This window comes from Callithrix jacchus, chromosome 4 (assembly GCF_049354715.1).
Source record: "Callithrix jacchus isolate 240 chromosome 4, calJac240_pri, whole genome shotgun sequence".
NCBI classification, from domain to species: Eukaryota; Metazoa; Chordata; class Mammalia; order Primates; family Cebidae; genus Callithrix; species Callithrix jacchus.
This window is the reverse complement of record NC_133505.1, coordinates 111,950,702-111,976,145: the sequence shown is the minus strand read 5'-3', so window position 1 is coordinate 111,976,145 and position 25,444 is coordinate 111,950,702.

Below are 25,444 nucleotides of genomic sequence, written 5' to 3'. Positions count from 1 at the left end.
CAAATATTTGGATATTAGACTAAAGAGAATAGGTTTGTTTCCCTCAAGAAACAGGATTTGAGGAAGGAGGGGGACATAGCATAGACAGGGTACTAGATTACCGTTGATGAGGTGAATTTGTCTATTAGACTGTAGTGCACTCTATGGGGTGATAGCATCAAAATACACTTTTTAATGTCTGAATTGAATGGACCTCCAGGCAGGGATATTCAGACCCACTGGCTGACATAGCTAGATGCCCGTAGCACACACAGAAAACAAAGGGGAGGCATTAAATTAATACAGGACACAGACGTGACCCACTTGTATCTGGTACAGATCAAAAGTGAGCGTGTCTGATGGGTGATGGGTTGTGAGGCCGTGGCGAAACTGGACACATGTTGCTGGAATACAGTGGGAATTCTCATGGCCACCACCCCAATCCAGGCTACTGCCCAGTAAATACGTAGACTAGTCAATAAGGAAAGTGACCTGCCGAGTATCATGGCCAGACTCCTGGATTCTCAGTGGATTTGCGTTAGTTAGTGGCATTTCCCATCATCAGGTTATTTCCTACACATAAAATATGACCTTCACGTTTTTTCCTGAAGTTTCTGGTGGAGAACTAATTTCTAATCAAGTCCCCGGGGCATAGTCCCATGACTGGGGACCCCACCTGCATTGTTTTGGGGGCAGCCTCCAAAGCATCTCTTGGATGCCTCTTTTGTCAGCATCTCCTTCTCCCCTCTCAGAGTTGCAGGCAGATGTGGCTGGCAGAGAGAGGTTAAGGAGCCAGCAACATAGGACAGCTGGGGATCGTTAGCAACAATCAAGGCCCAGCATTGAGAGGCAGCAGGGGTAAGTGTCTTGGTTCTTACATTGGCCTGCCTGAGGAAGCCATCTGGATGGAGGAAATTTGCCTTAAACTTTGGCAAGAGAACTTTGTTCTGTTTGAACTTTCTTTAAAGCCCCAGAGTGGGTGAGCATTTTGTTTAAACTTTCCTTAAAACAAAGAATGAGAGATCCCCTGCAATTAACAACAGGAACCTTCTTTCCCTTTTAACAGATTTGATAGGAAAAACTACGAGGACTGTTCTGATATCCATTAGCATGGTTCACTTAGCAGCCTGGAAAGAAAGACTCAAAGGAGTGGAAGTTTGCCGTCTTGGGAGCAGCTAGGTTGTGAGAAAGGTCTCGTCACAGTGTGCTCCGTCCTGAGTGAGACTCTCTTGTGTGGGGCCTATCCCTGTTGATTGCTGAGGGCGATTAATTTGCAGCACAGTTTCCTGTGTTCACTGTTCCTCTTGGCATATGTATTCACACAATGCTCACAGATGACGGGATTTTCCATTCTGTCTTAAAGTGATTCAGTAGGGAAGTGCATCCTCTCAGGTGTGAGACAGAGTTATGAATGCAGCCACTTCTTCTAGCCCTATTTAATGCAGTTCTTCAAATACTGGGCTTCAGCCTAGTTCATAGAAAGATTTTATGAAGTCCAGCATTTTCTCTTTGAACCCAAAGGCTACCATTACATATGTGTCTGTATTACTATTATCCAGAACACACATTTATACACAGGAATACGCCCATATGGAGTCCCCATAGAAAAGTTATCTGAGAAAAACCCCAGTTTCTGGCAGACGTGCCTGTGGCAGAAGGCTGTGCATCCATCTTGCACAAAATCAACTTCCTTTGGCACCTGGGCAAGCTCTTTTACATCATGGGCCCTACTTTCTGTCCTTGTCAGATGTCTAAATTGGACTAGAGTTGGCACCTTCCTGCTCTAATGTCCTATTGTTTTCCAGTTGTGAGTAGGAGCTGAGGCTAACCCTTGGGCAGTCACCCTGCAAGCAGTAGCTATTGCTTCTCTCCCAGCTCATGCCCTCTCCCTGCCTATAGCATTTTCTCCCTGCCTTTCTGGCCCCCTGCAGCCCTGCCCTTCTGCCTGGGCCACTTCTGCTCTGTGATAGCCATCAGGCCTCTGCTAGTGTCCCTCTGCCACAGCCCTGCCTTTTCTCTGTGTTGCCATTGCTTGTTTCATTCCTTGCCTCTTTGATTGGACCACAAGTCTTATGGGGGCATTTGTCAGGTCTCCCGCTGAGTCCTCTGTTGCCTAGCACCGTAGCTGCTGCATGGTGGTAGATAAGAGTCAATGACTGTTTTCTGAATAAAAAGACAAACTAAGAAATGAATGGATGAATAAAAAGAGTGAAAGAATGTTCCCTCACTCATATGCGTTCCTAAGAGGTGAGTGCAGGGAATCCCAGAGGAGGGGATTACTGCCTCCCTGCAGGCCTGATGTATCTGCTAAACACATTTAAAAATAGCCACCTGGGCGATTCCTCAAGGACCTAGAAATAGAAATTCCATTTGACCCAGCAATCCCATTACTGGGTATCTGTCCAAAGGATTATAAATCATTCTATTATGAAGACACATGCACATGTATGTTCATTGCAGCACTGTTTACAATAGCGATGACTTGGAACCAACCCAAATGCCCATGATGATAAACTGGGCAGGGAAAATGTGGCACATATACACCATGGAATACTATGCAGCCATCAAAAACAATGAGTTCGTGTCCTTTGTAGGGACATGGATAAATCTGGAAACCATCATTCTCAGCAAACACAAGAAGAGAAAATCAAACACCACATGGTCTCACTCATAGGTGTGTGTTGAACAATGAGAACACATGGACACAGGGAAGGGAGTATCATGCACTGGGGTCTGTTGGTGGGGACTAGGGGAGGGACAGTGTGGGGTAGGGAGGTTGGGGAGAGATAACGGGGAAAAATGGCAGATATGGGGGGAATGGAGGCAGCAAACCACATTGCCATGTATGTACCTATGCAACAATCCTACATGTTCTGCACAGGTACCCCAGAACCTAAAGTACAATTATATATATATATGTATAAAATAGCCACCTGATCACTTCCTCACATGTTGCATGCAAAAGGGTGGGAGCTCTGTGGACAGAGATGGAAGCTCTTTTGGTGTTCCTCAGTCAGTGTTGTGGGGATTGTAAACCTTCTGGTGCCTTCTCTCCTCTAGCAGAAGAGGGGCCGTGAATGGGAGGGGTTTTCTGGAAGCCATGGAGGTACATGGGTAGAAGACCCTCATATTCCTGGCTGTGCTTTCTGGCCTAACACACCTCCTCTATCTGTAGAGAAGAAGTTTGTGTTTCCCTCTGGCCCCGTATATATATCCTACACATCAGGAGCTAGGTGAGTGCATACTGTTTCCGCAGGTGGAACAGAAAGTGCTTCATAAGGCTACATAGAGTTTGGGGCTCATTGTTGCCTTTTCACTGATCCCTGGTCCTGTTGCTAAACCTGATCTGCTTGATCCCTGAATCCCACCTTGATGCCCAGGTAGATCCCTAGTTATAAACCAAATCAGCTAAATATATAATTAATCTCATTAGTCACTGAAGAAATATCTAAAATCAATATTTACACATTGATTATTTCATTTCATCCGGGACTCAAAATTTCAAATGTTTGATTTTTTTTTAGTTAAGAACAACCAACCATAATTTGTCAACTAAAAAATAAGACAAGTATGAGCCTGTATGTATGCTACATATTAGAAACAATCATTTGTGAAACATTCATATGCTCTGCTCAGTAACTGACATCTGGAAGTCTGTCCTAAGGAAACAGTTGAAAACACCAACAGAAATTTATCCATAAAGATGTCCAACACAGCATTGCTTATAACAGCAGAAAACCTGAATACAGCCTGAATGCCCTACTTTGAAAGAATGGATAAGTAAATGACAGCACAGCCTTCTGAAAAGGAATGAAGCTATTAAAAAGATCTTTAATGTTTTTAGTGATTATTAGTGCTGATATTAGAAAATTAAGTGTAAAGAGCAGTACGCAAAGATATGCATATAGGAAGGTTTTAACTATTCCAGCCATGTGCATCAGTGAAAGAAAACATACCAAAATATTAATAGTGATTTTCTGGGTGGTGGGATTATAGATGTGTAGCTACTTGTCACATTCTCCGAAACTTCTGCAATGGACCAGCATTATCTTAAAGCAATAACATTTATCCCAGAGAAAAAATGATTGTAAAACATCCTAAAAGATGTTGTGCCATCAAGCCAAATACAAGATCATCTCATTACTTGTTGTTAAGAGGAACAAATCATGACTCTTTTTCAAAGCTGCCAAAACCTTATTTGCCAAAAGTTGCAAAAAGGTTTATCAAGCATATACAAAGGAAAAAAAAAAATCTGCTTTCCAAAGTAAAGGCAGTATTTTTTTTTTTAATTTTTTATTGGATTATAGGTTTTGGGGTACATGAGCAGAGCATGCAAGACAGTTGCGTAGGTACACACATGGCAGTGTGCTTTGCTTTTCTTCTCCCCTTCACCCACATTTGGCATTTCTCCCCAGGCTATCCCTCCCCACCTCCCCCTCCCACTGGCCCTCCCCTTTTCCCCCCAATAGACCCCAGTGTTTAGTACTCCCCTTTCTGTGTCCATGTGTTCTCATTTTTCATCACCCACCTATGAGTGAGAATATGCGGTGTTTCATTTTCTGCTCTTGTGTCAGTTTGCTGAGGATGATGTTTTCCAGATTCATCCATGTCCCTACAAACGACACGAACTCATCATTTCTGATTGCTGCATAATATTCCATGGTGTATATGTGCCACATTTTTCCAATCCAGTCTATTATCAATGGGCATTTGGGTTGATTCCAGGTCTTTGCTATTGTAAACAGTGCTGCAATGAACATTCGTGTACATGTGTCCTTATAGTAGAACGATTTATAGTCTTTTGGATATATACCCAGTAATGGGATTGCTGGGTCAAATGAAATTTCTATTTCTAAGGCCTTGAGGAATCGCCACACTGTCTTCCACAATGGTTGAACTAATTTACACTCCCACCAACAGTGTAAAAGTGTTCCTTTTTCTCCACATCCTCTCCAGCATCTGTTGTCTCCAGATTTTTTAATGATCGCCATTCTAACTGGCGTGAGATGGTATCTCAATGTGGTTTTGATTTGCATCTCTCTGATGACCAGTGACGATGAGCATTTTTTCATATGATTGTTGGCCTCATATATGTCTTCTTTCGTAAAGTATCTGTTCATATCCTTTGCCCACTTTTGAATGGGCTTGTTTGTTTTTTTCCTGTAAATCTGCTTGAGTTGTTTGTAAATTCTGGATATCAGCCCTTTGTCAGATGGGTAGACTGAGAAAATTTTTTCCCATTCTGTTGGTTGCCGATCCACTCTAGTGACTGTTTCTTTTGCCGTGCAGAAGCTGTGGAGTTTCATTAGGTCCCATTTGTCTATTTTGGCTTTTGTTGCCAATGCTCTTGGTGTTTTGTTCATGAAGTCCTTGCCTACTCCTATGTCCTGGATAGTTTTGCCTAGATTTCCTTCTAGGGTTTTTATGGTGCCAGGTCTTATGTTTAAGTCTTTAATCCATCTGGAGTTAATTTTAGTGTAAGGTGTCAGGAAGGGGTCCAGTTCCTGCTTTCTGCACATGGCTAGCCAGTTTTCCCAACACCTTTTGTTAAACATGGAATCCTTGCCCCATTGCTTGTTTTTGTCAGGTTTATCAAAGATTGTATAGTTGTATGTATGTTGTGTTGCCTCCGGTGCCTCTGTTTTGTTCCATTGGTCTATATCTCTGTTTTGGTACCAGTACCATGCTGTTTTGATTACTGTAGCCTTGTAGTATAGTTTGAAATCCTTTAGTGTGATGCCCCCCGCTGTGTTCTTTTTGCTTAGAATTGACTTGGCTATGCGGGCTCTCTTTTGGTTCCATATGAAGTTCATGGTGGTTTTTTCCAGTTCTGTGAAGAAAGTCGATGGTAGCTTGATGGGGATAGCGTTGATTCTGTAAATTACTTTGGGCAGTATAGCCATTTTCACGATATTAATTCTTCCTAACCATGAACATGGAATGTTTCTCCATCTGTTTGTGTCCTCTCTGATTTCGTTGAGCAGTGGTTTGTAGTTCTCCTTGAAGAGGTCCCTTACGTTCCTTGTGAGTTGTCTTCCAAGGTATTTTATTCTTTTTGTAGCAATTGTGAATGGCAGTTCGCTCTTGATTTGGCTTTCTTTAAGTCTGTTATTGGTGTAGACGAATGCTTGTGATTTTTGCACATTGATTTTATATCCTGAGACTTTGCTGAAGTTGTTTATCAGTTTCAGGAGTTTTTGGGCTGAGGCGATGGGGTCTTCTAGGTATACTATCATGTCGTCTGCAAATAGAGACAATTTGGCTTCCACCTTTCCTATTTGAATACCCTTTATTTCTTTTTCTTGCCTGATTGCTCTGGCTAGAACTTCCAGTACTATATTGAATAGGAGTGGTGAGAGAGGGCATCCTTGTCTAGTACCAGATTTCAAAGGGAATGCTTCCAGTTTTTGCCCATTCAGTATGATATTGGCTGTTGGTTTGTCATAAATAGCTTTTATTACTTTGAGATACGTTCCATCAATACCGAGTTTATTGAGGGTTTTTAGCATAAAGGGCTGTTGAATTTTGTCAAATGCCGTAAAGGCAGTATTATCATACAATTCCCGCAGGCGATTTCTGAATGAATTGTGCTCTCTGAGCAAGCTTTTCCTTGGGATCAATAGTTAATACATTTCATCAGAATGGAAGTGAACAGGGTGGGTGGCTGGTGAATGGGGTGCCTTGAAGAGAGCCTGCAGTCTTCATCAGTGCAAGTTTGCTTTGTAATTTGTATCACAGTCCCACAGGGTGGGAATAAGGTGATTCATGCCTAGATTTAGCTATGTGGGGGCACTGGTGCAGACCCTGGTCATTATGGCCCAATTTGGGATTGCTCTGTTCTCTTGCAAACATTACTTGTATAGGCAATAGCCAGATAATTTTAAATGAGTGGTGGAAGCAGAGCATCCTTGAGGATGGCGAAGCTGTATAATTAAAGGTCCAGGTCCAGGCACATTTAGTTTGATGCAATATTCTTTTTTCCTCTGACGAGGCTAGGTCAGATGGAGGGTTCAGGTCATGTATCGACATGACTGGTCTCTGCATCCCATTTCACTGGCATTTCAAAACTACCCATGACCTGCCACAATAGGCATCCCTTTATAAGGGGCAGAAGATTGCAGTATAGAAGAAAAAAAGAGCTCTATTAGGGTTGGATCATGAAATCCCTGACTCTTCCTGTCTAGGCTGAATCCAGTTAAATTTGCTCCTTTTAAAATTTGCTTCTCTGAATTTTGAAGCAGTGTAGTTCTCTCACTAATCTCAATGGAAAGACCACATTTTAAGAGCAGTGAGTGTGGGATGAGAAGGCTGAATTAAGAAAGATAGAAACAGAGGGAATAAAGAAAGGAAAAAAGAAAACCTTGTTTCTTTTTCTTTTTTTTTTTTTTTGAGATGGAGTCTCTGTCATCCAGGCTACAGTGCAGTGACACGAGCTTGGCTCACTACAGCCTCCACCTCCCAGGTTCAAGTGATTCTTGTGCCTCAGTCTCCTGAGTAGCTGGGACTACAGGTGTGCACCACCTTGCCCAGCTATTTTTTGTATTTTTAGTAGAGATGGAGTGTCACCATGTTAGCCAGGCTGGTCTTGAACTCCCCACCTCAGATGATCCACCTGCTTTGGCTCCCAAAGTGTTGGGATTACAGGCATGAGCCACTGTGCTCAGCCAAAATCCTTGTTTTCTGTATAACCCTATATTATACCTAGCAGTTCAGGAATATTCTGTATCTCAACTAATACCAAGAGGAGATTATATTTACAAGCCCTGTACTACTGCTTTATGGCGTTCACTTCATTGAGTTCCTGCAGCCACCATTTGAACTATGTTTATTGTTTTAATCCCTTATATATAGATGAGGAAAAAGAAGTGCAGGGTGGGTAAGGTGGAGGTTGATTTCCACCCTAGGCCAGGATTTCAAATTATAGACCATATACAAAGAATTAGGCATTACTAGAATCACCTGAGGACCACCATATTGTACATTTAATCATAAGCACTGCAAATTCCAAACTGCTTCTTCATTTCCCTGTGTGTGGGATTAGAGCCTGCCCTATTCCTCAAGGTGTCCAGGCCTTGGAGACCTCAGTAGTTTAGACAGTCCTGACAAAATTAGGACCTGAAGCACTTCGCCATCTTCACTTCTAATCACTTGAGCCAGCCAGGCATGGTGGCTCATGCTTATAATCCCACCACTTTGGGAAGTGGAGGCAGATGGATCGCTTGAGCCCAGGAGTTTGAGACCAGCCTGGGTAACATGGAGAAACTCTATCTCTACAAAAAATTAGCCAGGCGTGGTGGTGGGTGCCTGGAATCCCAGCTACTTGGGAGGCTGGGACAGGAGGTTGCTAGAGCCCAGGTGTTCGAGGCTGCAGTTAGCCAAGACTGTGCCACTGCACTCCAGTCTGGGTGACAGAGGGAGACCCCATCTGAAAAAAAAAAGTTGTTTAAGCCAAGCCAAGGAATAAACAAGAAAGAATGGCAGCAGGTTTGGTGGATAGGGTAATTCCCTCTTGCCTGTGTCTTTCCTCCATGTTCCTAAGAAACAGTGGGAAAATCCAGATGGAAACTTCTGTTATCTCCAGCTGTTTCGGTACTGCCCCTGTTCTCTTGTGGTGGGCCACCCCTGAGACAGAAAGACCAACCCTTCCTCCTCCTCCTCAGCCTCCTTGATGTGAAGATGATAAGGATGAAGATGTTTATGATAATATACTTCCACTAAATGAATAGTAAATGTATTTTCTCTTCCTTGTGATTTTCTTTATGTTTTATTTTCTCTAGCTTACTTTATTGTAAGAATAGAGTTTATAATACAGATAACATGTAAAAGATGTGTTGATTGACTATTTGTCTGTAAGGCTTCCAGTCAGCAGCAGGCTACTAGTAGTTAAGTTTTGGAGAGTCAAAAATTAGACAAGAATTTTCAACTGTGTAGAGGGGATAAGAGTGGGGGTTGGCATCTGTAACCTCTGCGTTATTCAAGGGTCAACTGTATAATGAAAACAAAAGAAAGTTTATCAAGTTGAAGCTAGGAAATGTTGCCTGTAAAATGTCCTGAGAGTTGCCTTTTCTTTGAAATAAGAGGTGAGAAAAGCAATTGTTAGATGCTAAGACCACAGTAGCTCAAACTGAGGCTTTAGTTAGTACAATCGGAAGCATTGAGAGAGAGTCGAATGGAGCATAACTTTCCTGCATTAAAGTTGGACACCAGCCCCAGTGATACCTGTCTCACACTGGGGTATGAATGACTGAGCAAAGGAGAGAGTCAGACTGTGTACCTCAGAGCCTCAGCTACTGCATGAGCAAATGGAACCTTCTGCAGATGCACTGTGCGTTTCACACAGTAATTTTTTTTTGAGACAGAATCTCACTCTGTCGCGCAGGCCTCCCAAAGTGCTGGGATTACAGGTGTGAGCCACTGCACCTGGCCTCCTCACATGTTTTTCTTTTTTCTTTAGTCTAAATTAACTTTTGTGCAATCCTCCAATATAAAAGTTAGGAAAAACATCAAACTATATTTCATATAAGAGCTAAATAGTTTTTTCATGTCAGTCACATTTTGTTTGACTAAGCCTAGTAAAAGAAACACAAACAGCTTTAGTCATTGAAAAAGTGCTTAGGCACAAAAAACAGTCTTTCAGTCAATATATTTAACTGAGTTCTCAGTGAAAGTTTAACATAAACAATTAGAAAATGAAGCTCCGTGTCTATTATTTTAAGAGACAGTAGTTCTAAGTTCTTGCCTACTTATCATCAATTCCTTTAGGAATGTAAAAATCAAGTTCATTTTTTAGCCATAGTGATGACAGGGCTAGTATCACCCGCTAAGTGAAGACTTACATGTATATATTCCAAACCTAACTTGCCCATTTTCTCCAGATTTAAAGTAGGATGCTGTGTTTGTCCCAAGAATTTGCAGTTCATGACAAAAGAACAGCTTCTCTTCTCCAAAGTAGGAGAATTAACCAGCACGTCTGCTCTCAGCAAGATGCGGGAGGATGCAGCTGGGCCTGAATCCAGCCTTCCTTGCTGCCACGTTTAGTCTGTGAGGATGATTGCTCATGTTGAGTTTCTCCTGCTGTTGGCTTTGAATGCTCCCAATCATTTTGTTTCTTTTATCAATTCTTTTTCTTCGTTTTCAGGCTGACTGTCCCATAGATTGTGAACTCAACAATCTGGCAGCCTCAAGGACCCTGTGGTGAGGCCAAGGCCTCAGTCTTGGCACACATGGCTGGATGCTTGGATAGCAGTGGAGGAAGGAGAGAGCCTTGGGCTAGATGACAGGGGCTTGGGTGCTTCTCCTTGCTCCTAGGAAAGCTGATTACCTTCTGGGAAGTGGGCAGGGGTTCTGTTTTATCATCCCAAAAATGAGGGTTTGGGCCTGATGTAGGTTTCATTCTTCTATAGAGTCATATGAGTAAAATGTACTTTATCACACAGTAAAATTCTGGCTGGTTTATTGCTAACTTTTTACACTGAACTCTACTCCTCAGCCCCAATACTTTTATTATCCTTCACTAATTTTTAAATTGTATTGTTATTTTTATTGTGTTTTTGTAGTTTTTTTTCCTCTGGTCAACGACTACCCTTTCTCCTCTTCATTTTTCCTGCTCTCTTTTCTCATCCTCTTAGTGTTACTTCCTTTTAAAATTCTTTTTCTTTTTCTTTTTTTTTGAGACAGAGTTTTATTCTTGTCACCCAGGCTGGAGTGCGATGGCATGGTCTCGGCTCACTACAACCTCCACTTCCTGGATTCAGACTCCCAAGCAATTCTCCTGCCTCAGACTCCCAAGTAGCTGGGATTATAGGTACCCTTCACCACGTGGTAATGTCCACCTCCCTTCTCATCCTCTCCTAGACTGCCCCCACCAACACAAATCAGACTAACATTAAAAAGGCCCTGGTACCACTGGGCGCAGTGGCTCACGCCTGTAATCCCAGCACTTTGGGAGGCTGAGGCACGTGGATCTCCTGAAGTCAGGAGTTCGAGACCAGTTTGGGAAACAAGGTGAAACCCTGTGCCTACTAAAAATACAAAAATTAGCTGGGCATGGTGGCACGTGCCTGTAATTCCAGCTACTTGGGAGGCTGAGGTAGGAGAATCGCTTGAACTCGGGAGGCGAAGGTTGCGGTGAGCTGAGATTGCGCCACTGCACTCCAGCCTGGGCAACAGAGTGAGACTCCGTCTCAGAGGGGAGAAAATGCCCTGGTACATTGAGGAGTGGGGAAGGGTGGGGAGGTTGAGGAAGCTAAAACATCATCCACCTTGCACTTTGCTTCCCTGCATACTGGGTTCCCTGACAGCACTTGCTACAGGGTGCCCTCCTCAATGGGCTCTGTGCACGTCCACGTGGTCCGGTTAAATCATGAGCATTCCCCCTCCTTTTTCCTGCATTCTTTTCTGCCAGTAGGAAGCATGTCACTGTTAATTATTATGTCTCAAGCAGAGAATCCCAGTATCCAGAGCGCTTCCTTCCCTAGTTCTGCTTGCTAGAATGGTAGCTTGGGTCATCTTTCATCTCTGTCTCTGACCCAGTCATTCTTTCACACTGCCCCTTGTTTTAGTCTCTTCAAATTCTATCTCACTACGTTCCTCCAGACTGATTGCTACAATGGAAGGTTTCCCACTTCCTGTCCAGAAAGCCAAATTCCACTTTTCTTTCTACTTCCTCCTTAAAATCTTCTGTAGTCTTGAACTGACCTTCTCTGTTGAGTAAGGGTTGTAAACAGGACCATAAGTGTTCAGCAGTGTTACTGGGTCTTCGGGTGGGCTAGTCTTCCTGCCTGGGCCCAGCTTCTGGCTGCTGACCATGCAGTTGTTTCTCCGGGATATAAACCTAACAGCTCTGGGGCGCCTGCCAGCATGGATTCTGTTCCATGGCCTGACTGTTGGTGGTCTCCAGGAACCCAGACAGGACTTGGCTCACACACATCCTTAGTACTCATTGCAACCAGGTGATCTCTTGCAGCGTGAGCATGTGCAAAGTGCTTTATAGAGCATGGTCTTCCGTCTCATCAGGGAAACCCCTGTCAGTAAGAACTTCAGGAACATGTGCCTCCAGTGTATCTCTATTTATTCATGAATGAAATAGATGCATGTTCTACTGCATGGAAATATGATACATTTTATAAAGCATACATAACATATAACTTTTAGTGGTGGCATGAGCTAAGGCTGCCATAAAAATGTTTTAAGCGTAGTTTTATTTAGTTCAATAGTACAAAAGACCTTTTTGCTCTTGTTGAGATAACTACTGTGAATAATATTTTTAATGAGAGCAGTGTGGTTTAATATGTCAGTTCTGATGAGGTCACCATGGTTTTTTCTCACAATGTGGATGATGAAGAGCTCTTGGAGTAGAAGTGTTGGCTTTGCCAATTTCTTGTTGTTTGTTGATTCTCATAGTATTAGTCTTCTTTTCAATCCAAAAATTTCTTCCAAGGAAATTTTTGGGCTGTCTGATTGTTTTGAGAAGGCTAGTTTAGTTAAAACTAGATGGTATGAACTGTAAGTCTGCTTAACCAGGCACATGTGAGCTGTAATACATTGCAAGCGCCAAGCCCCACTGTCTGCCAAGGGAACCCTGCCACTGGTGACCCTTCTTGAGCCGTCACTGAGGGCAGTACTCTCCTAACATATGGAGAGGATGAGGAAAGCAGTATCTCTGTGGAGGCCAGTGTTAATGATATAGTAAATACTGGGAAAGCTTAACTTAGAAAAAGTGGTTTTTTAAGAATAAAAAACTATAAAGAGAGATTTGAATGCTTTCTTTCCACCCTCCAGTGGGTCATGTCCTACACTTTGGAGACCACTGATCTTGTCACTGTTTCCTGACCAATTCTGAATCTAACACATTCTAGGACAACTTTCTCCTTTTTCACCGCCCTTTCCATGGAGTCCCTGGTTACAGTTCTTAGGCATAGCTGTTCTCAAGGAAACATCGACGACAGTTTTCTCAAGACTTCCCAGACTCTCCCGCCCTTCCCAATCCTCTTCCTCAGGAGCTGGCAAATAAAATGTAATTGTATGGGGATAAATAGTTCTTCCTCAGCTTAATTGACTCGAATTTACTTCAGAAAATGCATGGATGGAGAGGGAGTGTTTAGCATGTGCCTGGTGCTTTACGGAGCCCATCTCATGCCATCTTTGACAGCCTGGATGAGGCAGATGTCACATGAGGCCCTGAGGCTCAGAGATGTTCAGTCATTGTCTAAGGTCTTGGTCTCTTTGACTGCAAAGTCTGCTTATATTGACGTCTATCAGGGATTTAGTGATGGGGAGAATCTGGCTGGGGCATCTCACCGGAGGCTAGCATGGAAGCATTAGTTTCTGACAAACCAGCAGCCTCAGGTAAGATATTTTCCAGGGAAGCCCATCCATCCATCCATCCATCCATCCATCCATCCAACAAAAATGTTTTACTTACCATGACCCAGGAATAGGGGTAGGCACTGGAGATGGAATCTTTAGGGAAATACCTAGGAGGTTAAGCTGAAGAATGCTGGGGAGAGCGAGTGGGGGTACCTATCTGGGTAGGGGGTTTTGAAGCCACAGGAAGAGCTGTAGAAGGAGGGAGATGAGGGTCAGGGTGTCAGATCTTGGAACAGCAGATTGCTGGATTGTGATATGTGATTTAAGATGAAAGCTATGGGCAATTTCTGGAAGTTGGAGATCCACCTGAATGTCCTGCTGGTTCCATGATACATGTTAGGTCAGGGCATCTACGTTCTGGGCGATATCTGAAGCTGCTCTTTAGGCCTATGACTTTCCCCAGTTCCTCATAGCACCTCTCTTGAGCTGGAAATATAGAAAATGCTACTTCTGTGCTTGCCATGTTGATTTGTTTTGTATTTGGTTAAAGATCTTTGCTTTGTAAGGTACAGTTGTATCATTTATAGCTGACTAAGATGAGACCCTTGCAAAGAACCATCACTTTTTTTAATGGTATCAGCTGCTTTCTGAAAAGCAGATCAATTTACACAGCATCTTTGCTAGAAAGCAAACCCAAGTAAGTCTGAGGACTGCCTATCATAACATCTGCTTGGGGGCTCTCTGGGACCTTTTATTCTTCTCTCTTCCTCAGATGCTCAGGAGGTTCACAAAGTTAGGCATCCGGATGTCTAAATCCAAGTTTTTGACAATAACTTGGAATCGTCTATAAGAATTGCTTTAAAACATTGATATTTGTTGAAAGAATTAATAAATGAGTTTTTAAAGATAGAAAATAATGCGTTATGTTTTATTTTGTCTACTGTGGTTGGTGTCCATCAGTTTTTTTTCTTTGAAGTTAAGGAACTGTTTGCCATTTTAATTTGAAAAACTGTGTGTGTGTGATTTTGTGCTTAACTTGGTTTTGCCATCAGAGAAGATGAGTCTTTGAAGGTACATATACAGCGCTCACCACAGCTGAGATGCATGTTCTCAGACCAGACTTGAGCAAATCTCTTTTTTGTCTATTGAGAGTGTTGAATTATCTTCTTTGACACGTTAATGAGCAATATACCAAATGTATTGTATGGGGGACATCTTTTTTATTCATTTATTTAAAAAATCTCTGTGTTTTTTAGGGAAATGCAAGCCATAAGTTTCTGATTCATTTACACATAACTCGTCAAAATGTGGTTTTGTGAGCACTCTTTGGTATCCAAGAAGCCTTAGGATCCTTTTTACTGCACTATTTCAACCTTTTCCTTCCTAGAAACAGGGAGTTATATTTGTCCAAAAATAGATATAGAAATAATTATGCAGCAAACTACTTAACCTGGATCCCAACTCCAATATTTGAGGAGGCTTTAAACTTGAGAAAATGTTGCCACAGCTCGTTACCTTTTCTCTCATCAACTAGTGTTACGAAACCCCAAAGAGCACAAGGAAACAATGTTCTGGCTAGGGCTGGAGGAGCCTTCTGGTTCTTTATTTTCAGAGAGTTCCTGGAAAATCTTTTTAAAGGAAGTGAATGTATGTGGCTTCCAGTGGATTTTAGCTACAGATCAAATATTAGTTTTTCCTCTTTGTACTTGAACGTTACAATTTTTTTTTTCAAGTGGAGGCAGATAAGTAATGTGACATATATGTGCTGAGCGTTTGCAAAGTTTTGGTATCTGAGGAAGTAAGCACAATATATATGTTCTTCTGTTTTTTTTTTACCCCCCATTATCTGGGCAGAAGTTTTCAGTCCTCAAAATAAGTATGTAAGATTGCTAAGGCTATATATAAAACCCATGGCTGCTATAAATATGGAAGAAAATATTTTAAAATAATACTTATATGCAGCTAATATACAAATTATATTTATTTTCAGAGAGTTTTAAAAAAATTTATCTTTAAAAACAATTTCTATTTTTAAAAAAGGTAAATCACTATCAGAATGTTTTGCCATCCCATTTTCTAAACACCAAACAAAATAAACCAAACCACTAATGTGAGAAACTGAGACACATCTAGAAATGGAACGTTCTGAGTTCCAGAGTTCTAGTTTTACAATTCATGTAGCTGATAAAAGTATCATATACGTTGTGAGGTTGCATATAAATGTGTTTAGACCTCATACCAATTTTTGGACCTTGGTGACCACACATTTACCTCATTTTCTGTAACAAATTAGTCTCAATGTTGAGCTGGCAAGCAGCTGCCATGAGTTGCATGAGAAAAATAACTCCAGAAATGAAAAAATGTTATTGGTTCCCTAAATACTGGAGGTCAGGACTTTGAGAAGACAGGAAACAAAGTCTCTGGCTTTGGGGTCTTGCCAGGAGGCCTCATCAGTTTCAGCTGTGGATAAAGGCCTCGTCTAACCCCAGGGTTTTTTTTCTGCCTCTATGTAAGTGATCACGGACAGATTTCTTCTAAGGCAATTGCTGGAAAGGCATCAGAGGATGACATCAGCTCTCTTCAAATGTCCTACCTCATGTCATTCAGAGGGCATTTTCTTCTTTATTACCTGTAGTTAACTGGTTTTCCCCAGCCTATCATCCATAGGATGGGTTTTCCCCACCCTATGATCCAATAAAGGTCAGCTTTTCAGATTTGAGAGAAGACCCACAGGATGATAAAAGAAGTCTACATTTCCAAATCCATCACTGACTTCCATGATAGAAAGTGCATCAACTTTGTTCAAGAACTTTTCTTGAATGGACAGTAAGATATGGACTGTTTGTACTCCACTCAGAGGGACAGATACAACAAATTCAAAATATTCAGAACCTCAGCGTCTTTCTTGAAGAATGCCAATACTTGAAGCAGACTATTATCTTATGATTAATTCAAGCAGTTTTGCACATTGTCACATTTTGCTCTAGTTCAGTGCTTCAGATGAGACTCGTATTCTGCTTTTGTAGCTAAAAACAGGTAAAGCATCTCAATCATTGTATAGACCCATGCCAAGAACGGGCATCTCCACCTACATTCAGGAAAGAGCTTTTTCTGGCTACTTTTTTTTACCATTTCCAGGTGACAATAATATATCCTTAATGCTGCGACATATTTATTGCGACTCAACCATCCAGTCAAATTCATTGGTGGATAATTCCTAGAAAACTGAGAAAGTCATCAATTTTTATTCACCTTCCCTTGACTGGTAGCATTGCTGACTTGGGTTCTTGATGCAGAGAAAGCTTGGATGAAAGTGAAATAAACATCTCCCTACAGATAGGACATTTTCAGAAATGCAGTGCCAGGCATTTGAGGATTTCAATAACTTTAATAGATAATGAATCTGTGGAAAATGGAAAATTATTCACTGTTAGGGATAAATTAAGAAATTATTATGTCGCAAAAGATGAGAGTTTTCAGAAGTGGAATTTCCAAAATGGTGAAATGTACTCCCTATCAGTCCTCTCTCTTTTTCCCTATGCTGTCCTATAGCACCAAGTCACCAGAACGTAGAAGGTGGAAAAAGAAGACTGTCTTTGAGGCAGAGCCGGTCTTGTCCGCCTTTCTCCTATATGGAACAGTGGTGATTCATGCCTTCCTCTGCTGTCACACTGTCAGCATCCGCTAATCATCGCCCCATGATCACAGGACTTGTGCACATAAACAATTTCCAGGAGGTAAAGAACAGCCTAGGGACCTCTCAGGCATAAACACGGGCTATTCTGTAATTCATTATACTCCCTTACCTATCCTTTTGACATGTGCTTGAAATAATAGCTTTCCTTAAAATGTTTGAACATGGCAGTGGATGTAGGTCCCTTTGCTGTCTTTGGTACATACGTGTTTGTTTCACGACATCTCGTTTCTTTTGTATGAAAATCTTTGGCTGTTCTAGTGAAACCCTGTGGATTTGCTTCCTAAAGAATATCAGGAGGATTCAGTGATGGGGTTTCCGACACAGGCTAGATCCTCTTGTGCTTTGCATTTATGTTTTGGAGGATCCAAAACAGTGAGGCCCCTTACTGCTATCATTAAGCAGACTACATACATTTGGTGTTTAAATTTATGTCCTTTTTTTTTTTTACACTAGTAAGTTAGGTCATTTAACTCCCACTTCCTCTCAAACAGGTGTCTTCAGCAAACTAAGTTCCTCCAGTCAGCCTGTTTACTTGAGCCAGGAGTCAATAACTTCTAGTTACTCGGATATCATTAGTTTCTTTATTCAGCCAATATGTATTTACTGCATGTTTACTGTGCCACACATTGAAATAGTCTGGAGATTCAACAGTGGATGCAACAGTTGGTTGAATCTAGACTCCAGCGGGAGCCTAGAATCAAGAGGAAACAATTTATGATTGGAAACCACAGCTTTCCGGTGTCTGTAGCTTCTCTTGTGTTGTTATAATAAGGACTGGTAGATTTTATAAAGTCTTTTAATAATGTTGACCTTGAAACATAGAAGAAAAATTATCTATACTCTTATGTCTAAGCTATATGTCCTCAGCAATTAGAAAATGAGAAGATTGCCTGTAATCCCAGCACTTTGGGAGGCCGAGGTGGGCAGATCACTTGAGGTTGGGATTTTGAGATCAGCCTGGCCAACATGGTGGAACTCTGTCCCTACCAAAAATACAAAAACTAGCTGGGCATGGTGGTGTGTGCCTGTGATTCCAGCTACCTGGGAGGCTGAGGCAGGAAAATCACTTGAACCTGGGAAGTAGAGGTTGCAGTGAGTCAAGATCGCGCCACTGCACTCCAGCATGGTAGACAGAGACAGACCCTGTCTCAAAAAAAAAAAAAAAAAAAAAACTATGTCAAGTGGAAATGCAGATTTAAAATGTATACAAATCGATCTTATGGTTATAAATAGAAAAAAGCAGATGCATGGGGGAAAGCAAGCAAGAGGAAACTTGGTCTAATAGAGAGGTTGAGGTCATGGGACGTCTTGTTGGTTTTTTTCTTCTTTGTCTGTTTTCCAAAACTTAAGTCATGTTATTTATGTTACCTTTATTCAAATTATCAATAAAAATATATCGAATTGAGTTGTTCTCCACAGCTGCGTTGAGGCTCACGGTGGGTTTGGGAGTGAGTGGGAGGAAGGGTGGGGTCAGAGCTAGCAAGCAGAACCTGTGGCAGCAAGCACTCCCTGAAGCTGCCCACCAGGAGGGGCAGTTCCTGAGAGGGTGTGTTCTGCAAAGAGCTTTGTAGAAACATTTGTGAGCAGAAATCCTAATAAGGAATCCCTTTATTCATCTGCATCTTCAGCTGAAATAGTGAGAACATATTTGTCTGACTTCATTGCGGTGTTGCTGTCAGTACAATTGAGTTCACAGGAGAGCAATTGGTGCACCAAACCCCCTATATGGTGTTGGTTACTATCATTTTTATGAATAATAATAATTTATTTGAATCTGGTTTCCTTATCTGAAAAATAGCAATAGGTTTGTGTCCTGCTTACGTCACAGGATTATTGTTAGAATCAATGAAATAATGTATGTAAATGAGTTTTGTTCACTCTAAGTGAACAGAAATATGAGCTACAGAAATAAAAGTTACGGAAATAAAAGCTGTTATTTTTGACTGCACACCTGGTTCCCAAGGTATCATGAATTTCAGAGTAATGCTGAGGCCTGGCTTTACAAAATGGTACCCATTTCAAGCTTCTGGGGTCACACTTTCGCTGTGGCAGAGAAAGACAAATCCTAAAAAGGTTTTTCTTACAGTTAGTGTTGGGTCAGGATAAGAAGACCCTGTTTATGTCAACGAAATAACTTGTTGAAGCAGAAGATTTCACAGCCAAGAGAAGAATTTGCAGTCAGGACAACCTGCCACAATGTGAACAATCCATCTGAGGACAGCTGGGCTGATGGCGCAGCTGACAAAGGAACATGGTACAACTGTTCTCATCCTCTGGAGAAAGGGAACAGCCATCGTCAGTGTGCTTGAAAGTGTGTGGAGCATAAGGAAGCTACTAGCATACCAACTTTTGCAATTTCAAGATATCGCTTAATCAGAAATCCAGAATATTCAGTAGAAAAAAACAATCAGTTTAAAGTAATTAGTAACCATCCAAATAGGTTACCTTCTGCCAATTTTTCACCTGCAAATATAGGTCTAAAATAGAAGGCGCTCAGAAGTTCCTGTGACTCTATGAGTAGTAGATTAGAAAGAAAACATGAGAATGAGAAAAACGGTGACCTTCCTAAGGCTTTGGCACTGAATGCCATTTGTTCTCAGGACACAGCATCAGTGCAGGAGCTAGGCATGCAGGAAATATATGGATATTCAAGGCTGATATTTGGCAGGTTTCAATTTGCTTATTGACTTATAACCGGGAGACAACAATTTGGAAGTCACCTTTTTGATTAATTGCTTTTGTAGAATGACAAGAGATCTGGTGATGGCTTGTGTTTTGCAAGTGAGAGAGAATGCCAGTGAAACTCTTCCTTTAGAAAAGAAAACAACAGTCATAACATTTTATATAAACTAAAGAGAGTAAAGTATGCAGATACATGAAAACTTGCACATGTACATAAGAAAATCCCTTCTCAGGACTTCCTGAAGTGAGCTACTTCCCCGCCTCAAGAGCTTCCCACCATCAGATGGGACCTGCCTATTCCAGGGAGGAAGCTCTTGGGCAATTCAACTTTACACGAACACAGTTTTCCTAAGAAGTCTGGGTAGAATCAAACCCACTCACAAAGGGAAAAGAACATTAAAATTGAAAGGAGTTGGGAGAGGGAATGGAGGAAGAAGGAACTTAAACCAAAAATCTATTTTAGAAGAGTGAATATACTTGAGCAGATCTCCTTTTGTGACAAAAAAAGGACTCGTGGGAACCAAATTTTATAAAGCACAAAGAGTTAGTGGTGAATGCTTATATCAGCCTTAGGTGGGATTCAGACCTTGGCACCAGCTCATTCCCTGTGTGACCTTACGCAGCAGTCATCCAGTCGACCCCCATTGATCTGTAAATTCTAGGTTACTGATGATTAAATTAGATGTCTAGAAAACGCTCAGGACATCAATGTATCTGGTAGATTTTACTGTACTGATTAATATATACATTAAAGGCATCATATTTAAGCACTTTGAGAGCTCCAGAGTGGTTACGTTAATAAGTTTTTGTGAATTGGATCAATTTTGTGAATGGGATCACATTTTGAGAGATTCCTGCATCAACTGGCTATGAAAAGGATCCTTCTGACACAAATTGACATATAACATTTGTATTTACCTCCTATTATGTAGGTTTGTAAATTAGAATTTTAAAAATATTACTAAAATACATATTTAACTGTAGTATTAAAAACATGCCTATAAGTATTTTGGGAGGCCAGCAGTACTTTGGGAGGCCAAGGTGGACGAATCACCTGAGGTCAGGAGTTCGAGACCAGTCTGACCAATACGGCGAAACCCCATCACTACTAAAAATCCAACAATTAGCTGGGCATGATGATGCACACTTGTAGTCCCAGCTACTTGGGAGGCTGAGGCAGGAGAATCGTCTGAATCCAGGAGTTGTAAGTTGCAGTGAGATGAGATGGTGCCACTGTACTCTAGTCCTGGCAACAGAGAGAGAAAACAAAACAAAACAAAACCCCCAAAACATTTTTCATTTTGTATTTATTCTCAGCATGATAAAGTACAGTTATGTTATCAAACTGACTTATTTCATAATTGTTGGGTAGTAAGGCCCAGAGAGGTTAAATGGCTGGGATTAGGTAGTGGTACACCCCCACGTGAACTTTATTAATAAGTATTTTTTTTTCAATTAAAATATCTTAACAATCTCCACTACATAAGATTCTCTCTAGGCTCTTTGTAAGTGTTCCCAGCATATATCTAAGAGCAGACTTTTTGCTCTATGAGAACTTCACCATTGGATTCATATAATTTTCCAAGAAAACTCCCTTTCAAAAATATTCTACCACAAGTAATCTAAAAGTGATTTTTTTCTTCTTCAAGAAAATTCCCTTTAGAAAAGAAGGAAGTGCACCAGGACAAAGGCAGCCATCTGAGATCAGTGACTCAGTCTGTTCCATACATTATTGCTCTGAAGTCAGTCTGCATGAATGCTCACATTTCCAAAATCACAGACAGTGGTGGCACCTAAGGGTATAGAAATTGCTACAGAGGCAATTGGCTTTATAAAACAGAAGGAATCATTAAGTGCATGAACCCTAAGGTACATGCAGGCCCAGAAATACATATTTAAACAGGGAATTGCCAAAGGGCCATGGTGCATTGAGAAATCCTCCCCTACTTGGTGGTGAAAGTTAAGTCTGTGGTATGTACAGATGAGGGCACCTTGTCTGTGCGTGACCTAGGTTGAGGGGAGAAGGTGGAGAGAGTGTGAATGGCTGGTGCAGCATGTTCTTCTAGGCCGGAAGAGCCTAATGGGCTCAAATTGTCTGTTTCCATCCTGGATGTTCCTTGGGCCTTTTTTCAAGACCACAGACCATAATCCCTGGGAAACTCTCACTTAAGGGGGTGCTCTTGACAATGAGGTGAGAGGCCGAGAGCTCATCTGGACAAATCTGTGGTTGGTACATAGAGAGCATAGTTGCGTTGGGAGAGATGTTCCCTTGAGACATCCAATCACACTTTTTTAAAAAAAATCACTCTGTTTCTTAAATTTTCCTCTTGGAAACTTGGCCACAACAAAATGTGAATGTTAGAACCCTCTATGAGAGGTCCTTGGTCAATTCTGTGGATGTGTTTTCACAGAAGGCTTCTCAGTCTCACTGTCTCTCCCACTGTGCCGTTTCCTGTGTCTCCCAGCTCATCTAGTCGTCTTCTATACCACGGATCCTTCCCTATGATGCAGTCTTCCTGCTGCTCGGAGTCTGAAGGTCCATTCACTGCCTTAGATGCAGAACTTGTCTATTTCAGTTACCTTTTCTGCAGCTGAGAAATACACAGTAATTTCTGCTTCATTCTCCACCCCACAGAAGCTACGGAGCAGAGCTGTTTGCCTGAGAACCCTCTAGGAAAAGTATATTTGAGTCTTCTACCACTCCTAATATGATTTCAGGGTATGAGTTTTTTCTCTTATCTTTTCCACAGTAGTTTCATTTAGAAATGCCTATTAGCATGAAGTTTTGTCGTGTCTCACTCACAAGCATGCAGGCCCCTTCGGAGTTGAAGCCCGCCTTTTACTTGTCACGTATTGTAATGAATGGAGCCTCCTCAGAGTATACCTTGTGGCTGATGAGTAGAGAATTCTGAGACTATCATAAACTATTCCCTCGAGTCTAATGTCCTCCCACATTTCACCATTTCCTATGGTAGTTCTTTTAGGTGTCTGAGAAAAGGTAATGGGTTTATTACCTTTAAAACATAATCTGATAATGAATCTCCAGTTGGTTGGCCCTTCCCCTCCTCCAGCTGCCCCTTCCCCTCCTCCAGCTGCCCCTTCTGAGAAACTCACTGGGGATGATGCCAGTAGTTTCTATCACCAACAGCTAAACATTTCTGGGTGCTGCTTTGGAAATGGCAGTCTTGTTTTGCAAAGCACTTAGGTCTCTATTGCGATCCAGTGAATTGTCATTGTCCACAATTGTCATTGCGGTTGCCATTTTACATTCTAGACTAACTAGAACGCTAGGTTACACTAATCTCTTTAGCTAGAATAGAGCTTTTTCTACATTCTAGACTAACCTCCATACCTCCCACCACCTCCAATAAATCTGAAAAAATTTAAAAACAGTTTGCAATCAGTTATGCTAGTAACAGCAGATGTGGTAACTCTTTGAGAAGGAAATTTAGTTTAAAAACATTGGTTATGTGGAGTAGATTTCTTTCACATGGCAAAAGAAATTGTTACTGGAGCAGTTGAATGGTTTCTACTAATCTAAAAGAAACGATGTAATTGGCTGAGTTTTCCTGAGAGTGTTTCAACGTCTAGGCTTTCCTGGTTACTTGTTTCTATCAGACTTTTACCTTCAGGTTAAATCTAAGTGTATGGAGCACCAAAGGCTCAGTGAGCGTGTTTCTCAGCTCCAAATCAAGGCACGTGTTCTCTGAACAAGAATTTTTGCCTCTTCTAGATACAGCAGGAAATTTGGAGATGTTGCTTCAGAGCTTAATATTGGCATTACCGAACCATTAGAATATTACATATGGACAACATGGCGGAACATCTCAAATAAGGTTTGTCCCACAAAATCCAGTATAAAATGTTTGCTTTTGTCCTTTTCAATGATTATACTGAGTACATTAAATACAAAACTCTCATATTGTAGGATGGGAATGGCCAGACTTCATACAGTACAGGTGCTGGCAAACTTTTTCTGTAGAGGGTCAGAGAGAACTATTCTGGGCTTCGCAGGTCATGAGGTTTCCGTCAAAACACTTGACCATTGTAGCACAAAAACAGCTATAGACAAGAAGTAAATGAATAAGCGTGGCTCTCTTCCAAGAAAACCTTATTTAAGGCCACTGACATTTGAATTTTAAATGATTTATATAAATTTTATATAATTTATATAGTATGAACATCTTTATCTGATTTTTTTCAATTACTTAAAAACAGATGCCATTGCTTGTAGGCTCCACAAAAGGACATTATGGTTTGTATTTGTCCTGTGGGCATTGTTTGCTAACTCCCATTATAGTGATTTAGTGAGTTAAGGATCTGAACCCAGGAGAAGACAGAGGTAGGATGTCATACACATTTCTTGGACCCACTGACTTTCTTTAGCTAGTAAATCTTCTGAATATCATACTTGGTTGTGCTTTGAGTGCTTGTTCCTGGTGGGAGTAAATGAGTGTTTTGGAGAACAAATGGAAGGGGATTTATAAACAAAAATGTACTCCTAATTGCAGTGCTTCAAATTTGTGAAGAGCTAAGCTCCACTGGCCATAACATGCATGTTTAAGAGTCTTCTAAAAATCTGACCTGCTATGAAATGCTTAAAATCTACTCAGCAACTTTCAAGTATATATTTTTATTAACTATAGTCACCATAGCATACATCTCTTGACTTGATCTCTTGAACTTACTCCTCCTAACTGAAATGTTGTATCTTTTGACTGACATCTCCCCAGTCCCCTCCCCTTTCTGCTAACTCCTGGTAACCACCATTCTACTCTTTGTGTCTGAGTTCAACATTTTTAGATTCCACACATAACGAGATGATGTGGCATTTGTCTTCCTGTGCCTGGCTTATTTCACTTGAACTAATGTCCTCCAGGTTCATACATGTTTTTGCAAATGACAACATTTTCTTCTCTTTTGAAGATGAATAGCATTCCATTTTGTAAATATACCAGATTTTCATCATCCACTCACTCATCTGTTGATGGACTTGTTGGTTGATTCCATACATATTGCTACAATGAACATGGGAGTGCAGCTATCTCTTTGACTTACAGATTTCATTTCCTTTGGATATATATATATATCCAGTAATAGGATTTCTGAATCATATGATAGTTCTATTTCTTTCTTTTTAAAAAATATATACTTTAAGTTCTGGGATACGTGTGCAGAATGTGCAGGTTTTTTACATAGGTATACATGTGCCAAGGTGGCTTAAGTTGTGGGATACATGTGCAGAACTTGTAGGTTTGTTACATAGGTTTACATGTGCCAAGGTGGTTTGCTGCACCTATCAACCCATCATCTACATTAGATTTTCTCCTAATGCCATCCCTCCCCTTGTCCCCCACCCACTGATAGGCCCCAGTATGTGATGTTCCCCTCCCTCATTGTTCAACTCCCACTTATGAGTGAGAACATGCAGTGTTTGGTTTTATGTTCCTGGGTTAGTTTGCTGAGAATGATGGTTTCCAGGTTTATCCATGTCCCTACAAAAGTCATGAACTCATCCGTTTTTATGGCTGCATAGTATTCCATGGTGTATATGTGCCACATTTTCTTTATCCAGTCTATTATTGATGGTCATTTGGGTTGGTTCCAAGTCTTTGCTATTGTGATTAGTGCTGCAGTAAACATATGTGTGCATGTGTCTTTGTAGTAGAATAATTTATAATCCTTTGGGTATATACCCAGTAATGGGATTGCTGGGTCAAATGGCATTTCTGGTTCTAGATCCTTGAGGAATCACCACACTGTCTTCCACAATGGGTG